Source organism: Alligator mississippiensis, chromosome 1 (assembly GCF_030867095.1).
Source record: "Alligator mississippiensis isolate rAllMis1 chromosome 1, rAllMis1, whole genome shotgun sequence".
In the NCBI taxonomy this organism is placed as follows: Eukaryota; Metazoa; Chordata; order Crocodylia; family Alligatoridae; genus Alligator; species Alligator mississippiensis.
In genome coordinates this window covers 480079850-480092838 of record NC_081824.1, presented here as the reverse complement: position 1 = coordinate 480092838, position 12989 = coordinate 480079850, and the positions used below count along the sequence as shown (strand labels likewise).

Here is a 12989-nt window from a genome sequence, read left to right as displayed (position 1 = left end):
ACAAAATTTCTAACTGAAAGCCCCCCCGAAGCCCCCTCTACCTGGTCCTGCTGGTGCCCATTACTCCCCACTGACAGGCCCTGGGTGCTGCTTGTATCCCTCACTCCCCAACCACAGCCCCCACAGCCTTGCTGGTGCCCCTCACCCCCACCCACAGCCCCTGCTCCCCCAGCCCTGCTGGAGGGGCCCCCAGCTGCCAGGATTATGGGGCCAGAGACACAGGGCAGGATCCCCTTAATATTTCATTACCCGCTGGCCCCTCACAAATGTGATCCTTTATGATTTTTTCCAAGGTCTTGCCAAGAATAGAGGTGAGACTAACTGGCCTATAATTACCCGGGTCCTTCTTTCTCCCCTTCTTGAAAATAGGGATCACATTGACCCTTTTCCAGTCCTCTGGGACCTGTCCTGAGTGCCACGAGTACCCAAACAGTTGTGTAAATGGTTTTGCTATGACACTGGCCAATTCCTTTCGTACCCTTGGGTGACGATCCCCGGGGCCCACCATCATAAATACGTCCAACCCCTCCAGGTGCCCCTTCACTACATCAGTGCTAACTGTAGGTGGTATTTCTCTCACGCCAGACTAAAGTCTTTTGGGAAGCATGTCTGTATCCGTGTCCAGGAACACAGATGCAAAGAAGTCATTTAAAAGCTCTGCTTTATCCATCCTGTCTTTTAGGAGTTGCCCTAGTTGTTTGTCCCAGCTCTGGTGACAGACGTACAGGCAGAAGCCTGTTGCAACCCTGTTGAGCCTAGGGACCCACAAACCCCCCCAGCAGGACCCCGACCCGGACATCCAGCACAGCCAGAGGTAGGTGGGGGCCGCATCAGGGAGGGAGGGAGGGACCCCAACCCAGTCAGCTGTGGGTCAGTTGAGTTGGAGCCGAGGGGGAACACTCCCCCCCTCCCCTGGCTCCTATTTGGCTCAGCCCCCAGGGAGCCACATGACCGGTCCCACCTGGCACATGAGACAGGGGAAGCGGGGGGCACTCACCTGTCCCCTTGTTCCATAGGGCAGGGACCCCCCCCCCAGCCCCTAGACCAGTGCAGCGCCATCCGCGAGCCTTTCTATGCATGTGCACAGTTTATGAAGGGCCCACCGATGGCTTAGCCCCACCCGGCTCCTACTTCACCCAGCTCCCAGGGAGCCACGTGAGCAGAGCCTCGCAAAGAGGCCACGCGAACAGGCACGCTTGTCTGCCCGGTCCATGAGTTAGTGCAGCGATTGTGCCAGTGCACCCCCAGCCACAGTAGTAGCCAGACTACCACCGGTAAAATGTGGATGGGCACACACCACACCCTGAGGGTCCCTTCGGGGTCTGCAGCCCCCCACCGGCTCCTCAGAGGCCTGCACCCAGACGGAGCCCATGGTTCTGGGCTCCACGCAGACGGAGCCTCTGGCTTTTGGCTGTGGGCGCTGCCTGACACTTTTTCATGCTCTGGGGCCCGGGAGCATGGCCACCTCCCCTTGGGGGTCTGCTCCCTACCAGGGTCTCTGGTGCGCCAGCTGCAGGAGCTCCTGGCCGCAGCCCAGAGACTGCGTGCCATCAGGGATGGTGAGTGGGAGATAGACTCCTACTACCAGGCCCTTCACCCCTGGAGGCGGAGGGTAGACCACAGTCACCTTTCAGGAGAAGGGAGGACTCAGGGACCTCCCATGCTGTCCAGCCAAGGGGCTGGACCAAGGTAGTCAAGGGCCCTAAGTGCCACCGCGCCAAGGTCCCCGCCCCGCTGGAGCTTTGCAACAGGTATGAACCTCTTGCAGCCCCAGCGGAGCCCGCTGAGTTCCCACCTCCGCAGGCAACACAGGCTCAACTGTAGGAACCGCCCCCGCTCTCCCTGCAACAAAACGCAAAGTGTTTGTCGTGGGAGACTCCATCCTGAGGGCGACTGAGGGGGCAATCTGATGCCCCGACCCCTTAGCCCGGGAAGTCTGCTGCTTCCCAGGAGCCCGTATCCGAGACATTGCGGAGAAGATCCCTGAGCTTCTCTGGCCCAGTGACCACTACCCTGTGCTCCTTATCCATGTGGGCATGAATGGCACAGCTCAGAGCAATCCCAGCTGGGTCATGAAGCACTACAGGGATTTGGGAGTGGGGCTAAAGGGTTGGGGGCACAGCTGGTGTTTTCCTAGATCCTCCCAGTCTCGGGCTATGGGCTGAGGAGGGAGAGGAGGATTGAGGTAGTAAACCAAAGACTGTGGCGCTGTCACAAGTCACCTCCCTACCTTGGAGGTGTTCAAGAAGTGCTTAGACAGGCATCTGGCTGGGATTACTTAACCCCAGTTAGCCTCACCTCTATTCTCAGCGAGACCTTAGAAAAAATCAAAAGGATCACATTTGCAGGGCCCAGCGCTCTTTCCTGCCTGGAGCAGGAGGTCGGACCAGATGATCTACCAGGTCCCTTCCGACCCTAGAAATCTATGAAATCTATGAGATGTGTGGGATGTGTGAGCACAGGGGACTGCAGAGGTGGCAGGACATGCCTCCACACACCAAGGACATGCCTTGACCTGCCATGCACATGCTATGAGGGCACTGGGACATAGTAGGATGGCATTGGGACATACTGGGAGGCACTGGGAGATAGTGGGAGGGCACTGGGTCATACTGGGAGATGCTGGGGGCACAGGGAGATATTGAGAGGGTATTGGGAAATAGAGATACTAGGGGTGGTATGCAACTCATAAGCAATAGTCTTAAATTTTTTTTTTTTTTAATGTTTCTCTGCGTTACTTGTTTTATGAGCTAAGAAACAGGAGATGCCAGCAAGCCCCAGCGCTCTGGAGGGACAGCTGGCCGGAGTGATCAGCCCAGTATCCTGCCTGGCACTGATGACAATACACAGGGGAAGGGAAGGGGGCCAGCCCCATGGGAGAGCATTGCCCTTATTTTGTGCTGGACACAGGACCAGACCCATGTGTGCTGAGTGCCTGAGGGTTGAGCTGGGCCTCTGCTCTCACCCCCCAGCCCCCTCCCCATTCCCTGCAGAGAACCCAGGCACCTGGCCCCCCATTCTCCCTGCTCTGCGCCCCGCAAACAACCCAGGGGTCCGTGCCCCCAGCCCCGTCCTCTCATCCCCAGGCCTTTCCCCTCCCAGACAACCCAGAGTTCTTGGGGTCTGTGTGCACGTCCTTTCGTTGCATGTACGAACAGCGAGCCACTCGAGTCGCAGGGCACTGAAAGTGCGCGCAGTTTCTGCGGTGCTCTCAAAAAGCCACAAAACCAAGAGCTTGTTTCCTGGTCCACGTGCAGAGGTAATGGGTATCCTGTGCAGTTACTGAACAGAGGTTGTCTCTGCAACCAACACACACAGACACACCAACCAATTCCCTGAGACACACACACACAGCCCAAGTATCTCTCATACATCCCCAGTGTGTCTCTTACACACTCACACTCACACAGATGTTTAGGGCTGGAAGGGCCCTCATGAGGTCATCGGGTCCAGCCCCCTGCTCTGGGCAGGAAAGACTGCAGGGGTCAAATAACCCAGCGAGGTGTGCGTCCAGTCTCCTGCTGAAGCTCCCCAGGGCAGGTGCCTGCCCCACCCCGCTGGGAGACCAGATAATGTCCGCTACGACCTGGACTCCTGAGGGCCCTGTTGCCCCACAGCTCCTACCTCCTTACCTCGCAGCCGAGACTTCTCGTGTTCTTTTGTTTTCCATAGCAATGCTCCAGAATACCCTCCACGCGGCCCCATATCTCTGTCCACAGAAAACCTGCACAGGTCGGCTACATCAGTGGAGTGACAGTGGTACCATATGCTTGTGCCCGAGGCCTGAATGCCAGTCCTTGGACCCAGCGGTGGGAGAATTGCTGAACTATCTGCTGTCCACCTTGAATGCGAGAGGTGGGATCACAGGGAGATTCAGGGAGGTGTAAAAATCCTGTCCCAGTGAGTGAAGCCCAGCGGGGGATGAGTGTCGGGCGCAGGGCAGAAAACGCTGAGGGGGAGCTGGTGCTTCATCAGCCCTAATCTGCGGTGAGACCGTGCCGAGCTGGGTGCTGTGGGGACGAGGCCCATGGGCGGCCCTGGCTGGAGCTGCCCCAGGTGTGTGTGAGTAGTTGTGAGATAACGGTAGGACACACAAGCACCCAGACACGCAGAAGGACAAGTCTGGGCTGCCGGGAAGGGAGGGCTGAGAACTGAGGCCCCAGACGCCAGGGCATGGAGAAGTGATGGCTCCACAGTGACACCGACTCCCCCGGTAGACTGCAAGGGGACGCCAGCATCTCACCCAGGAAGGCCCTTGGCCCCCTCCTTGGGCCAGGCCAATGGGGCAGGATTTGTGCTGCTGAAGGGACCTTCCCTGTGGGGCTCCCCTAGCCATGGGGGTTCAATTCTCCCCCGGCTGCTGTAGGGACCTGAGTGCAAACGCTGCAGCCCAGACTCCCCCTTGCCCCAGCTCCAGGCAGCCCCAGGGGTTTGGCCACTGGGGACAGCAGGGCTTGTCTGTGTTTGCCCTGGGTCCTGCTGCGGTGTCTCTGCTGTGTGAATCCTCACCTGTTCTTGATTGCAGGACTAGAAGTCTGAGGACATGCAGGTGAGTGACCCTGACCCCATACCCATGACCCCAGGCCCCTTCCCTGGGCAGCTGTTCTTCCTGCAGCCACTTCTCTGACCACCGCAGTGCCCCACACATGGGCTCTGAACCTGTGATGAGACACAGTCACCACATTTCGGCTGGCTTCTCCCCTCCACAACCCAGGACTCTGGGACTTGCACAGACTTAGCTTAGAGGATCCCCAGGCAGTGGTTTTGGCTGCTCAACACTGAAACCAGCCCGGCTGGCTGTGGGTGTGCAGAGGTGCCCCTGCCTGTTTCCCTACATTAGTGTGGCCAGCTGAGCATGCGTGCCATGAGGGGCATGGGCAGCAGCTGGGTCTGGCATGTGAGCCTGGGTGCAAGGTAACGGGAGGTGCTGGGACAGAGGCAGAGACACGGGCATCGGTGGGATCAGAGCAGCACTCGGGGAAGGTCTAGGTCTAACTAGCGGCACTTCAGCAAAAAGGTGGTGGCCACCACTGCCCTGCACGATGTCATCCAGCTGTGCTACAGCTCTTGTGCATTAAAAAGCCTGTTCCTGTCCTGAGATAACTGCTGAGGAGAAGGGCAGCTGGGGAGGGACATCCTGAGACCAGATCCATCCCTGATGGGTGATCAGGGTTATCACAGCAATCAGGCCCTTCCCCAAGCCGTCTGTCTCTGCCATCTTAAGTCTCAGAAGTATGATCTGTTTAAATGGCTATGCAGAGCCCTTTTCAATGTGCTACAGCCATGACATCTGGTTCCCAGCCACAGGCCAGAGGAGGGCCATTGTCCCGAGCATGGGGTCATGCTGGTGTCTAGATGGAGCAGAATGGAGAGCTGGTGTCAGCCCTGGATGGAGCTGGGAATCAGGTGGCCCGTTCTCACCATGGCCAGGCTTGTGCTCTGTCTGATTTCCCTCCACTCAGAGAGGTGGAGCAAGAGTCCCCAGGTCTGGAGAGGAGCCGGGAGAAGGATGTGCAGGTTTCCCTTGATTTATGCGGTAGATGCGTTTCCAGGAAACAGTGCATAAATCGAATTCACATAAAGCAAACCCACTTTACAATGAAAGAGATAGGGCTGCGTTCCCAGGGCTGTGAGGGAGGGAGGGAGGGAGTGAGGCTGAGGTTAGGGAAGGGGCAGGGAGAGGGGTGCAGCCCCGTGGCTGCAAGCAGGTGGGGTCTGTTGTTCCCGGGGCTGCAGCAGGGGCACCACATCGCAAATATGCGAATCGCATATATGCAAATTTACCTCTCATAGAACAAAGTTCAGGTACAAAACGGTCATCGCATAAGAGTGAATTCACATAAATCAAACCCACATAAATTGAGGGAAACCTGTTTTAGTTTAAATTGCACCACTGACCATTTTCTGATGATTTTTCAGACATTGATTTGTCTCTCGCATAACAATACAAAGCAGGGGCTTGGACTAGATGAGACCTCCTGAGGTGCCTTCCAGCCCTGCTTGTTATGATTACAGGAGCCCATGTAATTCTATTTCCATTAAATCCCTAGTAATAATTATTGCCCTTACTGTGAGTTCACAACTAGAATGACACGGGGATCGCAAAGACACGGGGTCCATGCAGCACTGTTCATCTCGCGGCCTCTGGTTGCTGCAGCTGCTGAGATCAGCGCACGGGTCACAGGGAGCACGAAGGCCCTCACCAGTGCATCGGGCTGGAGGCTCAGAGAGGAGCCCTGGGCTCCGAGTGCCCCGACTCGCTCTGTGCAGGTCCAGAGCGCTGGGAGGGGACACAAACCCGGATGCAGGACCAGGCTCCCAGGGAGACAGGACAAGGGGCTTCCCACCAGCCTGTGCTGTGAAAGCTTCACCCCCAGGCAGGGCTCCCAGACTTGCCCCACAACAGAGCAGGGGCTCCCCAGACACGGCGCAGTGCGAGGGGCCCCGGGGCGATACGTGCTGCGCTGGGCTGTGGGGTGCACGTGCAGAGCTTGCACTGCAATCCCGGCACAGCGCGGTGCTGCACCACGCACACATCCCCTCGCAGCGCACTGCCAGTGGGGGTGGTGTTGGTCCATTGGTAGCTGCGGGGTGAGGGAGCAGGCGCAGGAGTCCCGAGGGCACAGCGGGACACGGCTGGACACAGACAAGGGGCCTGGCTCCCCGGCCGGCGTTGGCTCGGTGCCTGCAGGGGACAGCGCTGCGGGCCGCACTGACCGCACTCGTCCGACACCGGCCTATCGCTAAGCCTCTGACCGGCAGTGACAGCTGACAGCAAGCGCGCCAAATCCGCTGGCTTGGAAGTACAACGCCAGCATCCACGTCACAAGCCAAGTGTGCAACACAGGCACCGACCTGGAGGTTCTTATAGCGCCCCTGGCAGACCCCGGCGGAGTTTATAGCCAAGACTCCCGAGTGCTACTGGCCAGCCGTCACGCACACCGACCACGCGCGAGCGAGGAGCACGTCTGTGCGCGCCCCGCGCCGCCCCGCGCCGCGCTGCACCGCTCCAACACGCCGCACGAACCCCTGCGGCCGCCGCCGCTCCCCCGCGGTGCCGGCCGGGGGTGGGGGGCACCGCTCAGCGCAGCCCGCAGCCACACGGAGCCGGGCACTGCCCTGCCTCCGCCCCAGGCAGCAAGGTGGGTGCGGGGGCAGAGTTTGGTGGAGTCGCCCTTTACAGTGAGACCCCTTTGGCCCAGGGAGGTGAATCGGGGCGACCCCGTTCCCGGGAAGCTCGTGGGCGCGTGCAGCCGTGGCTGGCGCTGCTCTTGTTCCCCTCGCCCGCGCTGCCTGCCCCGCTGTGCACGGCCCAGGTGCACGAGTGAAGGCTGGTTCAACACTTCGGTTTCTGCAGGACCCTTAGCAGTGGTGCTGGGTGTGGTACGCACCACGTAGACTCACTGATCAGAGATGCGTCCGCTTTTGTAAGCATCTGGCAAAAATGCACTTTTTTTTCCAGCAACATCGCAGATAAAGAGACCTGATAAGATGGTCTGGGCACGTGGAATAAGTAAGTCTCAGCCGGGCTCCTGTGTGATATTAGCTCTGTGAGGCATGTGAACACCTGCATGCCATTCACACGGCAGACCTCGAGGTTTCAGGCAGGAAGCCGTAGCATCAGAAGCCGTCCGTGTCTGCTGTGGGCTGAGCTCTCTGCGAGAGGTAGGGGTGGGGGCCAGTCTACTATTTTTCATGATGAAAAAATGACTGAAATGAGTTTTTGAAAAGCAGGTGCCACGAAATTCAGGCAAGTTGCAGAAGGGCGCCTGGAGCCAAAAAAGGCTGAGAAACCACTCTACTAGGTACAGGAAGCCACGATGATCGCTTTCTCTACGGCACCTTCAATAGCAACTGGGTATATTTTTCATGCCTGTTAATGGGGACTGATTTCAGACATGCTCCAGTGAAGACATTGAGTAGGACTGGAATTGTCTCCTTGTTTTATTCAGCGTAGGCCTGAAGGCCTCAAGTTGCAGTTAGTTCGTTACTGAACAAACTGCCAGTTTTCAGGGAGTCTCCAGCGCTCGACGCTCCTCACCTCCCGCTCCAGCGCTCGGCGCTGTCTCCCCGGGCACTGACGCTCCTGGTTCTGCCTCTGGCTTTGCTTACACAAAAAGTGGAACCAGTTTAACTCTGGTTTACTCAATCTGGTCAATTTAAGCTAGTGCACACCAATTCACAGGTGGTTTTCTCGGTGTAGCTGGTATTGATAACTTTTTTAAACTAATTTTAATTAAGTAGGCACAATATCTGGCTAGGTGAGGCCTGAAACATCATTTCCCACACCCTTTGCATAGCCATGCATGCACATAGGAACAGAAAGGAGAAAGTGCTTGATGAAGTTATGGAACCACTTTGATTCCGGTTAAGTTACTACATATCTGCTCCCTGACACAGGAAGTTGCTTGGCTTACCTTTCTAGTAGGATCTATTCATTTAGCAATAGCAGTTATAATTATACTTTAAAAATACTTACAGTAAAATGTGATTTCACATGCTCCTGCATTTCGGGGGGAGGGGAAAATCTTGAAATTCATTTCTTGAATGAAACTTTCCATGCTTCAAAGCTCTCAAAGCTAAACAGAATTATTGAAAATTAGGGTTGGAAGGGACCTCAGGAGGTCACCTAGTCTAAAGCCCTGCTTGAAGCAGGACTACCTCCAACTATATCACCCCACCAAGGCTTTTAAAATTTCAAAGTGAACATAAGTAGTAGGTTTAGATGCCAAAAATGAGTCCAGTAATGCAGTTACTTTAGTACTGTAGTGTATATGAATCATTCTGTTCCTGTTAACTTGAACGTGTAGGAAGAATTATATTTATCAATCTTCTTTTGTTAAATAGAAACCAAAAGACTTATCTAGGCAGAATTGTGGTGGGGGGTATTTATTCTAGTTTTTGCTATAATTTTAAATCTTCCAATTTGAATGTTGTATTACTGGGATTTTTACCTTTAAATGGGTAAAGTATTGTCATGAAATACTGTATGATGCACACCCAAAGAGAAGGTGCACTGTATTTTAAGGTTGGGAAATTAGAGCAAAGAGAAGCAAAAGTGTCTAGCCAAACCAATAATTACCCTTCCATTAAGTTTCTCACCTCTCTAAACACTTTCCTCTGGTGAGATAGTATCATCTTTTTACATTAATCTTAGGATTTAGTATGGGATATTTCTCTTGTGGAGTGGGGGGTGGGGTTCCAAAGAGGAAATCATCCACTATGAATGCTTTGGGCTTGATTCAGTACTCTGTAGAGTCAGTGAAAAGACTCCCATTCATCTCAGTGTCAATTGGATTGGATCCTTAAAATGGCTTTTCTTGGGGAAACAAGAAAGATTAAAAATAGATTAAAAAATGCAAAAAACCAAGGCGGATTAAAAATAGAATGACAAGTTTTGACTTTTAAGCTGCTAGTTCAGGTCTAGTAAAGGCTGGTAGGGAATAAAAGTCGTAACTGTTTGGGAACCTTTTGGCCTTTTTGAAGATAGGCTAGTATGATTTGTGGTGGAAAAGCATCAGACCCTACTTGCCAGCTTTTCTTGTGCTGTTTTCAAGGTTGCTTTGAAGACCGTTGGCTCTGTTAATATCTTTGCAAGTGGTGATTTGTATTGAACATGGGACTTTGGTAACTCTTGGAAAGGATTTCTAAATGTATTGTCTACAGAACTAACCATGGGTATTATTAGCGCCCAAAATGTTAAATAATTCACTTACTGAGAAATTAACTTTTTTTTCCTTCTTCTTTCAGTGCTACAACTTGTTGTGAAGCATTTACAGCTGCTCCACTTGTCCATATTTTCAAACAGGCAGGATCTTTTGAAAACGATACCTAATGTTATATTATTAAAATGGCTATCCATACAAGGCAGAGAGTGTAAAAATGAAAATGCTGACAGGTATTTTTTAATCTTTTGAGATTATAACTAACATTTCATTGATATCTATGTTTTATTAATTATCTCTGTAAGCAAATATAAATTGCTGTATTATACATCTACTAGACAAGGGTTGCTCAATTTGCATCCCCTGGGCCAAATGCAGCCCCATGGAGCCATCACATCTGGCTTGTGGGGCTCCCCATGGGTCTGGGGAATTGGCAGCAAGCGAGTGGTGGCCATGAACACAGCCTCCCCCCACTTTCCCCTGCCAAATCCCCAAGCCCCAGTACCTGCGTGGCTGGTCTGAGCCAAGCTATGCCTCTTTCCCCCGTGGGCCTGGGCCACGTTCCCCCATCAGGATCAGGGTTGGACCGTGTCCCCTTCCTTTCCTGCAGGGCCGGGTTGGGCCAGGCCACGCACTCTTTCCCTCCCTACAGGGTCACTTGGCTAGCCTTCTTTCCCTCTTCACAAGGATGGGTCAAGCTCCTTTCCCCATCAGGGCTGTGTTGAAGCCGGTTTGTCCCCCACCTGGCCAGATGGTGCCCACCCACGTGCCAGAGCAGGAACACCTGGATCCAGCCCATGAATGTACTGGCCACTGGCAGCCTGGCCTGCCGTGTAAAACTGTTGGGGCTGCACTCTACTATCGGTGGTCCATTAAACCAATTTTAAATAAGTCATTAAATCGCAAATTATGCGATCATAATTTTATCACTACTTTATATTTTCCTTTCAAAGGAAAAAATAGAAGTACGCTGTGACAGGCTCACAGCCACAGGGGCTGCCATGACACCCCTAGCAGCCTTGCTGCTCCTGCCTGGCTCCAGCTCTAATGTCACTCTCTCTTCATTGTTCACCAGCCGTGCCTTGCTCTTAATATTACAGGTTGATTCAAGGGGGCTGCTAGCAGGCCTTAGAGTGAGCGCCAATCCAGTAAGTTTCCCCTGGGTCTGAGGCCCCATGGGCCGCTATCCAGACATCCAACCTTGGTAGGTTCCTCTCGGCCTGACTGCAGGTGCCCTACAGGGACCTAGCCTTAAGGGCAAACGGTGTGGTTCCTTTTCCTCCCCTACACCACGCCCTAAGCCTCAGAGGTGTTCTCCCTTTGATTTACCTTCTTACACACTCTGCCCCTTTGAGCTCTCAGACCCCTCCACCGCCCAGCCCTGGACACAGGTGGCTCTGGGCCTCTTGGACCTCGTCATCTGGGTCTCAGCCTTTTTTCAGTTCTGGGACCCCTCCCTGGGTCCCACCCTCAGTGGGAGGGCTCCTGGGATACTGGCTCTCTAAGCAAGCCTTGAGTCTGCACCCCCAGGGTTCAAGGCTAAGCATAAATCAATAAGAAACATCACCGCCGTCTGGCAGACACCTCAGTCTTTAGAGGTGTAACATAAAGACCACTTGCCTGTAAACCCAGTCTTCCTCAGTCCAAGGAACTTGCCTCTGTTTCCAGACCTGTAGAGTTGTTCAGCCAAAATCCAGTTCCCTTCAGGGACCCGGAGCCAGGAGTTGTGCACTGTGTAGTAGCTGGGGAGAAACGAACAGACTGGTGCAGACGCTGGGCTCATGTAGCTCCAGCCTGAGCCCTCTTCCAGCCTCTCAGACTGCTTGCTCTCCTAAAGGATCAGGTACATCCCAGTGCCCTGCTACATACTTATTCTGTATACTAGATAACCATGATAGTTGATTACCGTGTTAATTATTTGTATGTCCTTCGATGAGGAGAGGTGACAATCCTGACGATAGTTCTGATGTAGCTCCTTTTAACTCCATGGTCATCAGATGAAGTTCATCACATTTCTGAGTGAGCTCCAATCCCACTACCAGAAATTAGCGGGAGAGGATGGAGAAGAGACAGTCAACTCCACGTGGAAGAGAGATGCTTGGTACAGGCTGCTCCAGAGCCCAACGGGAGGGGAACTGGACAGTGAGAATGAAGAGGACAGCAACATAACCGGACCCGATGACAGCGAGGAGGTTGGCGACAGGATCAGCAGCAGTGGGAGTGACAGCGACATCAACAGCAAAAAGGACAGGGAATCAACTGAGATTTTAAACCCTAAAGAGTTTCTTTGGACCAAAGGTCTATGGCAGCAGGTGGATGTGTGGAGCCCCAGGGGAATGGGTGTGTTTTTTGTAACACGTGCGCAGTTCTTCTTGTGCGATGAAAGGTTTATGATGGAGGATGAATATATTTAACTTTATATATTAAATCAGATCAAGTGTAGTCCTTTGCTTACCTGGCAGGGGAAACATCATGACCACCGAGGCAGTTTTCCTAGTCGCACCGGGGGACAACCGCTTTCCTGGCACGGGGGTAGTACCCACAAAGGTAATGCATAATTCATCTCCAATGTAGCTGCTGGAGTGGGGAGATCTTGGCTTTATGTCACTTTATGGACATGGGAGACTCCTCCCAAGCTTGCTTCTGTGGCCATATGGCTGAGGGCAAGCAAAACTCGGGGGCATCCAAACCCCTGCATGTAGGATGCCCCTCAAAGGAGTTGGGGACATCTGAAGTCCCAGATGGGGCTGGAGGATGTTTGCTGGTAGTCAGGCCACTTATGGTTCTGCACAGACTCACGGATTTGGAGTTGATTTGGCTCATTTGGTTTGCAACATGGGGAATTTTTTTTTTAAATCTCCCCCCTCTTGCCCTGGGACCAGTGAAGGATGACTGCAAACATCAATCCAGAAAAAGTGAAAGGAACAGCCAAATGCCCAGTCTGTAGCACAGACACCACACATGCGGGCGTCTGCTATGTCCATCCAGCCTCTCTTGGGCGCCCACATTCTCGGATGATTTTAATCACTGCAGGTCAGGATCCCCCCAGCACCCAGCCCAGCAAAGGAGGGAGTTGCATGGAAAGCAGGAGCTCAAAAAGGGATTTGAGGTCCTTGTGCAAGCAAAGACAAAGAAACAAACACACCAAAGGTGGCTCAATCACTTCCCCAGGGTGACATTTCCCCTCTTTTCCAATGCAGGCTGTTTCTTTCAGTTCTGGCCAGGGCTTATTGATCAGCTTTGGGCCATGGCATTGCAGAGCTCCCAAAACCTCTGGCTTGTTTCTCCTTGGAGTGAACTGGAATGGAGGGAAGAGTCACCATC

At 53.6% G+C, this 12989-nt stretch overlaps 1 long non-coding RNA gene across 1 annotated transcript; it reads left to right on the top strand.

The window, feature by feature from the left end:
• Positions 1–5714: 5714 nt before the first annotated feature.
• On the top strand, positions 5715–12093 carry LOC132248835 (uncharacterized). The gene is made up of 4 exons (XR_009460287.1): positions 5715–7142; positions 7463–7665; positions 9751–9898; positions 11334–12093. It is a non-coding gene; the product is annotated as an uncharacterized LOC132248835 (long non-coding RNA).
• The last annotated feature ends 896 nt before the right edge of the window (positions 12094–12989 follow it).